The sequence below is a fragment of the Schistocerca gregaria genome, unplaced genomic scaffold (genome assembly GCF_023897955.1).
Source record: "Schistocerca gregaria isolate iqSchGreg1 unplaced genomic scaffold, iqSchGreg1.2 ptg000594l, whole genome shotgun sequence".
NCBI lineage: Eukaryota > Metazoa > Arthropoda > Insecta > Orthoptera > Acrididae > Schistocerca > Schistocerca gregaria.
In genome coordinates, this window is record NW_026061983.1 from 195,001 (window position 1) to 205,000 (window position 10,000).

General features: G+C 55.8%; 3 non-coding genes across 3 annotated transcripts in view; all 3 read left to right on the forward strand.

Moving 5' to 3' along the window:
- Positions 1–5,882: 5,882 nt before the first annotated feature.
- On the forward strand, positions 5,883–7,775 carry LOC126316647 (small subunit ribosomal RNA). The gene has a single exon (XR_007556241.1). It is a non-coding gene; the product is annotated as a small subunit ribosomal RNA (ribosomal RNA).
- A 355-nt stretch (positions 7,776–8,130) lies between these two features.
- On the forward strand, positions 8,131–8,285 carry LOC126316622 (5.8S ribosomal RNA). Its single transcript, XR_007556219.1, has one exon. It is a non-coding gene; the product is annotated as a 5.8S ribosomal RNA (ribosomal RNA).
- A 188-nt stretch (positions 8,286–8,473) lies between these two features.
- Positions 8,474–10,000, forward strand: part of LOC126316600 (large subunit ribosomal RNA) — a 4,222-nt gene continuing 2,695 nt past the window's right edge. Inside the window, exon 1 of the ribosomal RNA XR_007556204.1 lies at positions 8,474–10,000. This exon is cut by the window's right edge and continues 2,695 nt beyond it. This is a non-coding gene — a ribosomal RNA (large subunit ribosomal RNA).

Here is a 10,000-nt window from a genome sequence, read left to right on the forward strand (position 1 = left end):
GCCTTCGGCTAGAGCAACACCGGGAACTTAGGGGACGCAGTCCCGACCAATATGGATTCAGGAGGGGTCTGTGTACAGAAGATGCTATAAACAAGGCAATGTTGTTGGTGGACACATCTACAGCCAAGTACGTTGCGGGGATAATGGTTGACATCGCTGGGGCTTTCGACAACCTATGGTGGCCGGCACTGTTCGACAGCCTAAGGAAGTTGGAATGTCCTGGGCCCCTGTACCGGTGCCTGCTAGACTACTGCCGTAACCGGCGGGCGGTTTTGCGGTGCCCGGGGCGGGCGGTTGAGAAGTCGATCACCAAGGGATGCCCACAGGGCTCGGTCTGCGGTCCCATATTCTGGGATGTAGGCCTCGAGCCTGTGTTGGCGGAACTAGGAGAACTGCGACAAGTGCGAGGCGTAGTAGCGTACGCCGATGACATCCTTCTAGTGATAGAAGGTGACTCTCGGGCAATGTTGGAAGTAAACTGCAACGCAGCGCTCAACGCCCTGCAGCAGTGGTGCCACAAAGTGAAGCTGAAGCTGTCTGCTGAGAAGACTGTGTATATCTTGCTGCGCGGCCGTTTGGCACGTGGCCCTGTACTCCGAATTGCTGGCGGTGCCAACGATGGAGCTATCAGGCGAACACGCATGGCGAGGTATCTGGGAATCCACCTCGATGAGTCCAGACTGTTCTCTGCGCATATCGAGATCGTATGTCGCAAAAGCCAGGCCCTCTTCCACAAGATAGCCAGTATTGCAAACAAGCAATACCATCTGCCATTGCAGACATTAAGGCTATATCACTCGAGCATTCTCGTGGCCATCACGGCTTACGGGTCGAGTGTCTGGGCTCATAGGCTGAGACAGAGAAAACCTGCGGCGGCGATGAGGAGGCTGCAGCGCCAAGCGCTGTTGCGCCTCACTGGAGCATACAGCACGACTTCCGCCGATGCGCTACTAGTCATCACAGCAATCCCCCCACTTGACCTGCTGGTCAGGGAAAGGGGTGCGCTGTATTGGCTCCGGAAGGGAAATCCGGATGGGGTCAATAACATCTTAGGCCGACCGGCAGACAGCGCTGCTGAAGTCCGGAACTGGCTCTTTGACGAGTGGCAGCAGAGGTGGGACGCGCTCCGCACAAGCAGGCGCGTGCACCATTTTTTCCCCAACGTGAGAGAGCGGATGAGACTTCGGTTTCTGAAACCCTCACGGGGATTGGTGCATTTCTTGACAGGACATGGGCCCTTTTCCACCTACTTGTGTAGGACTGGCAAAAGAGAAACCACAGACTGTGACTGTGGCGAGGAAGGAACCCCGGAGCACACTCTGTGGGACTGTCCACAATTTGCTGAAGTACGGGAACAACTGCCCCCTAACAGAGATGTTAGAGCGCTACTCCGGAGCAGAGAGCACTGGAGGGCGCTCAACACTCTTGCGTCTGCAATATCCGCACAGGCTCTGGATCAATATTTGCAGCGGAGGGCTTTGGAACTCGTGAGGGAAAGAGCAGGAATGCTCCATGACCCCGACACGACTCCGGAGACCAGCAGCAATGATTCAGATGACGACTCATGGGCTGACGATGACTAAGTAGCGACAGACTCTAGGCCAAGAACCCGGAAATTCCGGGCTCGACGATGGGCAAGGCCTGGCTAGCCCGAGCCGAGTGCTGTGGACCCTGCTACCCGCAGGAGAAACGTGCGCCGGCTGATTGCCCATTGTAAGCGGATGCTACGGCGGCACCACCTCCACGCGGTTCCCCGTGGGCACTGGACGGCAGGTCGCGAGACCTGAAGCCCGGTGGCAAAGAGTGCTCCTCTGTGGATATAGAGGGTCCGTTCCCCCGCACAATGGTGACGGTGTGGGGGTAGTTTTTCCAAGACCGCTTCCTGCGGTGGCGACGCTGGGGTAGAGTCGACCACTCGCCCATTGTGGAAGGTAAACATTCTGCTGTTCATCAGTACTTTACTAATAGTTCAGTCGTCTCACGGCACTGCTTAGTAATTGATGCAGGGCCACATAGATAGATGATACATGCGAATGTCCCAATACATGCTCTGGACGGCGGGCCGCGAGACGTGACGCTCGGTGGCAAAGAGTGCGCCGCTGAGGATATAGAGGGTCCGTCCCCCCGCACAGTGGTGACGGTGTGCGGGTAGTGTTTCCGACACCTCTTCCTGCGGTGGCAACTCTGGGGCAGAGTCGATACTCGCCCACTGGTGGAAGGTAAGCATTCTGCTTTACATCAGTACATAACTAATATTTCAGTCGTCTGACGTCCCTCCTTAGTAAATGATGCAGGACCACATACATAGATGATACATACTGTAAACTGGGGAGGACAGTGTGAACCGCACTCGACCCAGTCACCCTATCTCACAGTCCACTCTGTGTGTAACAAAGCGAAAGCACCAAAGCACTATCGTTCAACAACATCCATTTTATCCTCGCTGCCACAGGACACTATCCAAACAACGACAAGAGGAACGTCACGTCCACTAATAAGACAGAATGTCTCACATCACCCGCAAACAACGCAGCTCAAATCAGCCAGCAACACCCACAGTGGTCCACCCAGTATCAACACAGGACGCAACGCCACGCCACAACACAAAAGGTACAAGTAATAAAATACCCTTTGGCCACACCCCTTATAAAGGCATCGAACCAACCCACCACCTGACACCAGCCAAACGTACATCCTGATTTGACACATCTCTGGCAACCTAACCCACGTTGGCCCTTAACCTAACCCACGTTGGCCCTTAACCTAACCCACGTTGGCCCTTAACCTAACCCACGTTGGCCCTTAACCTAACCCACGTTGGCCCTTAACCTAACCCACGTTGGCCCTTAACCTAACCCACGTTGGCCCTTAACCTAACCCACGTTGGCCCTTAACCTAACCCACGTTGGCCCTTAACCTAACCCACGTTGGCCCTTAACCTAACCCACGTTGGCCCTTAACCTAACCCACGTTGGCCCTTAACCTAACCCACGTTGGCCCTTAACCTAACCCACGTTGGCCCTTAACCTAACCCACGTTGGCCCCTAACCTAACCCACGTTGGCCCCTAACCTAACCCACGTTGGCCCCTAACCTAACCCACGTTGGCCCCTAACCTAACCCACGTTGGCCCCTAACCTAACCCACGTTGGCCCCTAACCTAACCCACGTTGGCCCCTAACCTAACCCACGTTGGCCCCTAACCTAACCCGCGTTGGCCCCTAACCTAACCCACGTTGGCCCCTAACCTAACCCACGTTGGCCCCTAACCTAACCCACGTTGGCCCCTAACCTAACCCACGTTGGGCCCTAACCTAACCCACGCTGCACCTTAACCTAAGTTACGCTGCACCTTAACCTAAGTTACGCTGCACCTTAACCTAAGTTACGCTGCACCTTAACCTAAGTTACGCTGCACCTTAACCTAAGTTACGCTGCACCTTAACCTAAGTTACGCTGCACCTTAACCTAAGTTACGCTGCACCTTAACCTAAGTTACGCTGCACCTTAACCTAACTTACACTGCACCTTAACCTAACTTACACTGCACCTTAACCTAAGTTACACTGCACCTTAACCTAAGTTACACTGCACCTTAACCTAACTTACACTGCACCTTAACCTAAGTTACACTGCACCTTAACCTAAGTTACACTGCACCTTAACCTAAGTTACACTGCACCTTAACCTAAGTTACACTGCACCTTAACCTAAGTTACACTGCACCTTAACCTAAGTTACACTGCACCTTAACCTAAGTTACACTGCACCTTAACCTAAGTTACACTGCACCTTAACCTAACTTACACTGCACCTTAACCTAACTTACACTGCACCTTAACCTAACTTACACTGCACCTTAACCTAACTTACACTGCACCTTAACCTAACTTACACTGCACCTTAACCTAACTTACACTGCACCTTAACCTAACTTACACTGCACCTTAACCTAACTTACACTGCACCTTAACCTAACTTACACTGCACCTTAACCTAACTTACACTGCACCTTAACCTAACTTACACTGCACCTTAACTGTCACATGTAACGTCACAGGAATGTAGCTTTGCCTAACAGCAACCCTCTGAACATAGTTCACTGCTTGGATCCTCTGGTGTCATGTGTATTTCTTGATGCCATGGTGCGTACCCTCACATAAAGGTCTTTCGAGTGTTGCGTACTTTCTACACAGTCCCGCTAACCACTGGAAGGGTGTACCGCTACAGAACGAATATCGCCCTCCCCTCCTGCCCTTCCAAGCTGGTCGGTCAGGCGTTTGTTTGTGAAATGAGCCTTGCAGCTGTTCAGTTGCATTCGGTTGTCGATGCAGTCAGTGTACGTTGTGGTACGGCCTGTGTGGACTGTCCGCTGATGTACGCGTAACCCACACTGATCATCCGTCGTTACGTACTGAGTGACATAATGTGGCACATGCTTGACCGTACACCGGCTGCGCCCTACAATGGCGAATCATAAGGGCCATATGTTGTGCACGATGCTACTTGTCTCGTCTCCCCATTACAGCGAGATTGCACTGTTGTACGCCGTACAGACATGTGGTAAGTAGGTACGGACGAAAGTATTGCATGTTGGCCCCCCCCCCCCCCCCCCCTCCTCCCTCTGCCGGGAATCAGCGTGAGCCGTCTGTTGATGTAGCGACGAGGGTTTTCCTATTTAATCGTATTGCCCCACACAACATGATAGCACGGTGGACCGCGTTCCACATCTGCGACATGCTACAGAGGCCGGTTGACAGTCGACCGCGCAAGGGACATTGCACACGTGCGCGGACCATCTTCCACGTGTTCTCTCGTGTACATGCCGCAGTGTGTATGTGGGCTGATGTAGCGTGTCGTGACACATAACATGCAGGCATGCCAGAATCGTAGATTTCGCAAATGTAGATTGACGTATACGTTTGCTGCCAAAGATCCGCAAATGAACTGGAAATCAGTTGTTGAGCGGTTGTTCGCGCTGCAGGTGCATCGGTGATAGCGACGATCGGTACATCTGTGAACCGGTTGTTTCGGCGGTACCCGCCATGCCCCCGAACCTGAGTTGGCCATGTGGGTATGAAGCGATACGAGGCTGTGGCTTGGCGGGACAGTCCCCGGCCGGTGAGGGGGGGCCGCCCGGCGTGCTGGCCGCGCGCTGCGTGAGCGCACGCACTACAGCCGGCTGGTGGGGGGCGCCCAGTGGCAGGAGCGCCGGCCGACGGGCCCGGCTGGCGTCCCAGCTATGCGCCGGCGCACCCTGCGCGCGGCGCCAGGCGGCCAAAGTGGGTTCTGCCGAGCCCGGTGCGAAGCGCGGTGGACATCTGCAGTGTGCTGGTCCGATTGCGGACTGTGTGCGTTGAGGATGCGCCGCCGCCCGGCACTCGGCGTCGCGACGCCGTCTGCTGCTCGGTCGCCCCCAGCGGTTCTCGCAGGTGGTTTGTATCGCAGCTCTGCGGACGTGTTGGCGCGTGCGCTGTGCTGGGAGAGTTCGCTTCTGCACCCAAGTGGGGCTTTGCCCTTCTGTGGCGCTGGCGTTGGAGCTGCCGGTCACCGTAGGTGGCGCGTGTTGTTTCCCGCCGGCAATGCCACGACAGCACGCTCCCGGGCCTCTGTCGGCAGCGGCAAGCTCAGTTGGGAGCACGGGTGTTCGCACTGAAAGCGTCTACTCGCCTATCTCCGGGCGATTGCGCCTCTCTCGAACCCGACCAAGTACTTAGGACGGCGCTGCGCGCCGCCGGGACCTGAGAGGGTTTCGAGGTGTATCGTGCAGGGGAGCTCAGCCTCCTCCTGTTTGCAGAATAATTGAGCGGACGCTTGCGTGTTCGCGCGGGCCCTCGGGACACACTCCCGGGCGGCCGGCTGCTCAGCTCTCGTTGACGCAGCTCCCTGGTTGATCCTGCCAGTAGTCATATGCTTGTCTCAAAGATTAAGCCATGCATGTCTCAGTACAAGCCGCATTAAGGTGAAACCGCGAATGGCTCATTAAATCAGTTATGGTTCCTTAGATCGTACCCACGTTACTTGGATAACTGTGGTAATTCTAGAGCTAATACATGCAAACAGAGTCCCGACCAGAGATGGAAGGGACGCTTTTATTAGATCAAAACCAATCGGATTGGCTCGTCTGGTCCGTTTGCCTTGGTGACTCTGAATAACTTTGGGCTGATCGCACGGTCCTCGTACCGGCGACGCATCTTTCAAATGTCTGCCTTATCAACTGTCGATGGTAGGTTCTGCGCCTACCATGGTTGTAACGGGTAACGGGGAATCAGGGTTCGATTCCGGAGAGGGAGCCTGAGAAACGGCTACCACATCCAAGGAAGGCAGCAGGCGCGCAAATTACCCACTCCCGGCACGGGGAGGTAGTGACGAAAAATAACGATACGGGACTCATCCGAGGCCCCGTAATCGGAATGAGTACACTTTAAATCCTTTAACGAGTATCTATTGGAGGGCAAGTCTGGTGCCAGCAGCCGCGGTAATTCCAGCTCCAATAGCGTATATTAAAGTTGTTGCGGTTAAAAAGCTCGTAGTTGGATTTGTGTCCCACGCTGTTGGTTCACCGCCCGTCGGTGTTTAACTGGCATGTATCGTGGGACGTCCTGCCGGTGGGGCGAGCCGAAGGCGTGCTTGCGCGTCCCGAGGCGGACCCCGTTGAAATCCTACCAGGGTGCTCTTAGTTGAGTGTCTCGGTGGGCCGGCACGTTTACTTTGAACAAATTAGAGTGCTTAAAGCAGGCAAGCCCGCCTGAATACTGTGTGCATGGAATAATGGAATAGGACCTCGGTTCTATTTTGTTGGTTTTCGGAACCCGAGGTAATGATTAATAGGGACAGGCGGGGGCATTCGTATTGCGACGTTAGAGGTGAAATTCTTGGATCGTCGCAAGACGAACAGAAGCGAAAGCATTTGCCAAGTATGTTTTCATTAATCAAGAACGAAAGTTAGAGGTTCGAAGGCGATCAGATACCGCCCTAGTTCTAACCATAAACGATGCCAGCCAGCGATCCGCCGCAGTTCCTCCGATGACTCGGCGGGCAGCCTCCGGGAAACCAAAGCTTTTGGGTTCCGGGGGAAGTATGGTTGCAAAGCTGAAACTTAAAGGAATTGACGGAAGGGCACCACCAGGAGTGGAGCCTGCGGCTTAATTTGACTCAACACGGGAAACCTCACCAGGCCCGGACACCGGAAGGATTGACAGATTGATAGCTCTTTCTTGATTCGGTGGGTGGTGGTGCATGGCCGTTCTTAGTTGGTGGAGCGATTTGTCTGGTTAATTCCGATAACGAACGAGACTCTAGCCTGCTAACTAGTCGCGTGACATCCTTCGTGCTGTCAGCGATTACTTTTCTTCTTAGAGGGACAGGCGGCTTCTAGCCGCACGAGATTGAGCAATAACAGGTCTGTGATGCCCTTAGATGTTCTGGGCCGCACGCGCGCTACACTGAAGGAATCAGCGTGTCTTCCTAGGCCGAAAGGTCGGGGTAACCCGCTGAACCTCCTTCGTGCTAGGGATTGGGGCTTGCAATTGTTCCCCATGAACGAGGAATTCCCAGTAAGCGCGAGTCATAAGCTCGCGTTGATTACGTCCCTGCCCTTTGTACACACCGCCCGTCGCTACTACCGATTGAATGATTTAGTGAGGTCTTCGGACTGGTACGCGGCATCGACTCTGTCGTTGCCGATGCTACCGGAAAGATGACCAAACTTGATCATTTAGAGGAAGTAAAAGTCGTAACAAGGTTTCCGTAGGTGAACCTGCGGAAGGATCATTACCGACTAGACTGCATGTCTTTCGATGTGCGTGTCGTGTCGCGCAACACGCTACCTGTACGGCAGTAGCCGTGCGCCGCGTGCGGAACCACGCGTGCCTCTCAAAACTAGCGCAAGTGTTGTTGTGTGGTACGAGCGCTGAAGCTCTGGAGCGGCTGGCCTGCGGCACCTGGCGCCTGGCGCCGGTTTTGAATGACTTTCGCCCGAGTGCCTGTCCGCTCCGGTGTGGAGCCGTACGACGCCCATCGGCCGTCAGGCCGTTGGACACAAAGTAATGGAACAGGGGCCGTCAAACGCCTCAGTCCCGCCTCTGCAACTGTCTTGAAAGAGACGGTGGAGAACTGAAAAGATAAAGATCACCCAGGACGGTGGATCACTCGGCTCGTGGGTCGATGAAGAACGCAGCAAATTGCGCGTCGACATGTGAACTGCAGGACACATGAACATCGACGTTTCGAACGCACATTGCGGTCCATGGATTCCGTTCCCGGGCCACGTCTGGCTGAGGGTCGGCTACGTATACTGAAGCGCGCGGCGTTTGTCCCGCTTCGGGCGCCTGGGAGTGTCGTGGTCGCCTGTGTGGCCGGCCGCGTCTCCTTAAACGTGCGATGCGCGCCCGTCGCCTGGCGGTTCGCATACCGGTGCTTTCTCGGTAGCGTGCACAGCCGGCTGGCGGTGTGGCGTGCGACACCTCGTACAACGACCTCAGAGCAGGCGAGACTACCCGCTGAATTTAAGCATATTACTAAGCGGAGGAAAAGAAACTAACAAGGATTCCCCCAGTAGCGGCGAGCGAACAGGGAAGAGTCCAGCACCGAACCCCGCAGGCTGCCGCCTGTCGTGGCATGTGGTGTTCGGGAGGGTCCACTACCCCGACGCCTCGCGCCGAGCCCAAGTCCAACTTGAATGAGGCCACGGCCCGTAGAGGGTGCCAGGCCCGTAGCGGCCGGTGCGAGCGTCGGCGGGACCTCTCCTTCGAGTCGGGTTGCTTGAGAGTGCAGCTCCAAGTGGGTGGTAAACTCCATCTGAGACTAAATATGACCACGAGACCGATAGCGAACAAGTACCGTGAGGGAAAGTTGAAAAGAACTTTGAAGAGAGAGTTCAAAAGTACGTGAAACCGTTCTGGGGTAAACGTGAGAAGTCCGAAAGGTCGAACGGGTGAGATTCACGCCCATCCGGCCACTGGCCCCCGCCCTCGGCAGATGGGGCCGGCCGCCCGCGCGGAGCAATCCGCGGCGGGGTCGTGTCCGGTTGCCTTTCCACTCGCCGCGGGGTGGGGCCGTTCCGGTGTGCGGTGGGCCGCACTTCTCAACTAGTAGGACGTCGCGACCCGCTGGGTGCCGGCCTACGGCCCGGGTGCGCAGCCTGTCCTTCCGCGGGCCTCGGTTCGCGTCTGTTGGGCAGAGCCCCGGTGTCCTGGCTGGCTGCTCGGCGGTATATCTGGAGGAGTCGATTCGCCCCTTTGGGCGCTCGGGCTCCCGGCAAGCGCGCGCGGTTCTTCCCGGATGACGGACCTACCTGGCCCGGCCCCGGACCCGCGCTGCTGTTGGCTCGGGATGCTCTCGGGCGGAATAATCGCTCCCGTCAGCGGCGCTTCAGCTTTGGACAATTTCACGACCCGTCTTGAAACACGGACCAAGGAGTCTAACATGTGCGCGAGTCATTGGGCTGTACGAAACCTAAAGGCGTAATGAAAGTGAAGGTCTCGCCTTGCGCGGGCCGAGGGAGGATGGGGCTTCCCCGCCCTTCACGGGGCGGCGGCCTCCGCACTCCCGGGGCGTCTCGTCCTCATTGCGAGGTGAGGCGCACCTAGAGCGTACACGTTGGGACCCGAAAGATGGTGAACTATGCCTGGCCAGGACGAAGTCAGGGGAAACCCTGATGGAGGTCCGTAGCGATTCTGACGTGCAAATCGATCGTCGGAGCTGGGTATAGGGGCGAAAGACTAATCGAACCATCTAGTAGCTGGTTCCCTCCGAAGTTTCCCTCAGGATAGCTGGTGCTCGTACGAGTCTCATCCGGTAAAGCGAATGATTAGAGGCCTTGGGGCCGAAACGACCTCAACCTATTCTCAAACTTTAAATGGGTGAGATCTCCGGCTTGCTTGATATGCTGAAGCCGCGAGCAAACGACTCGGATCGGAGTGCCAAGTGGGCCACTTTTGGTAAGCAGAACTGGCGCTGTGGGATGAACCAAACGCCTAGTTAAGGCGCCCGAATCGACG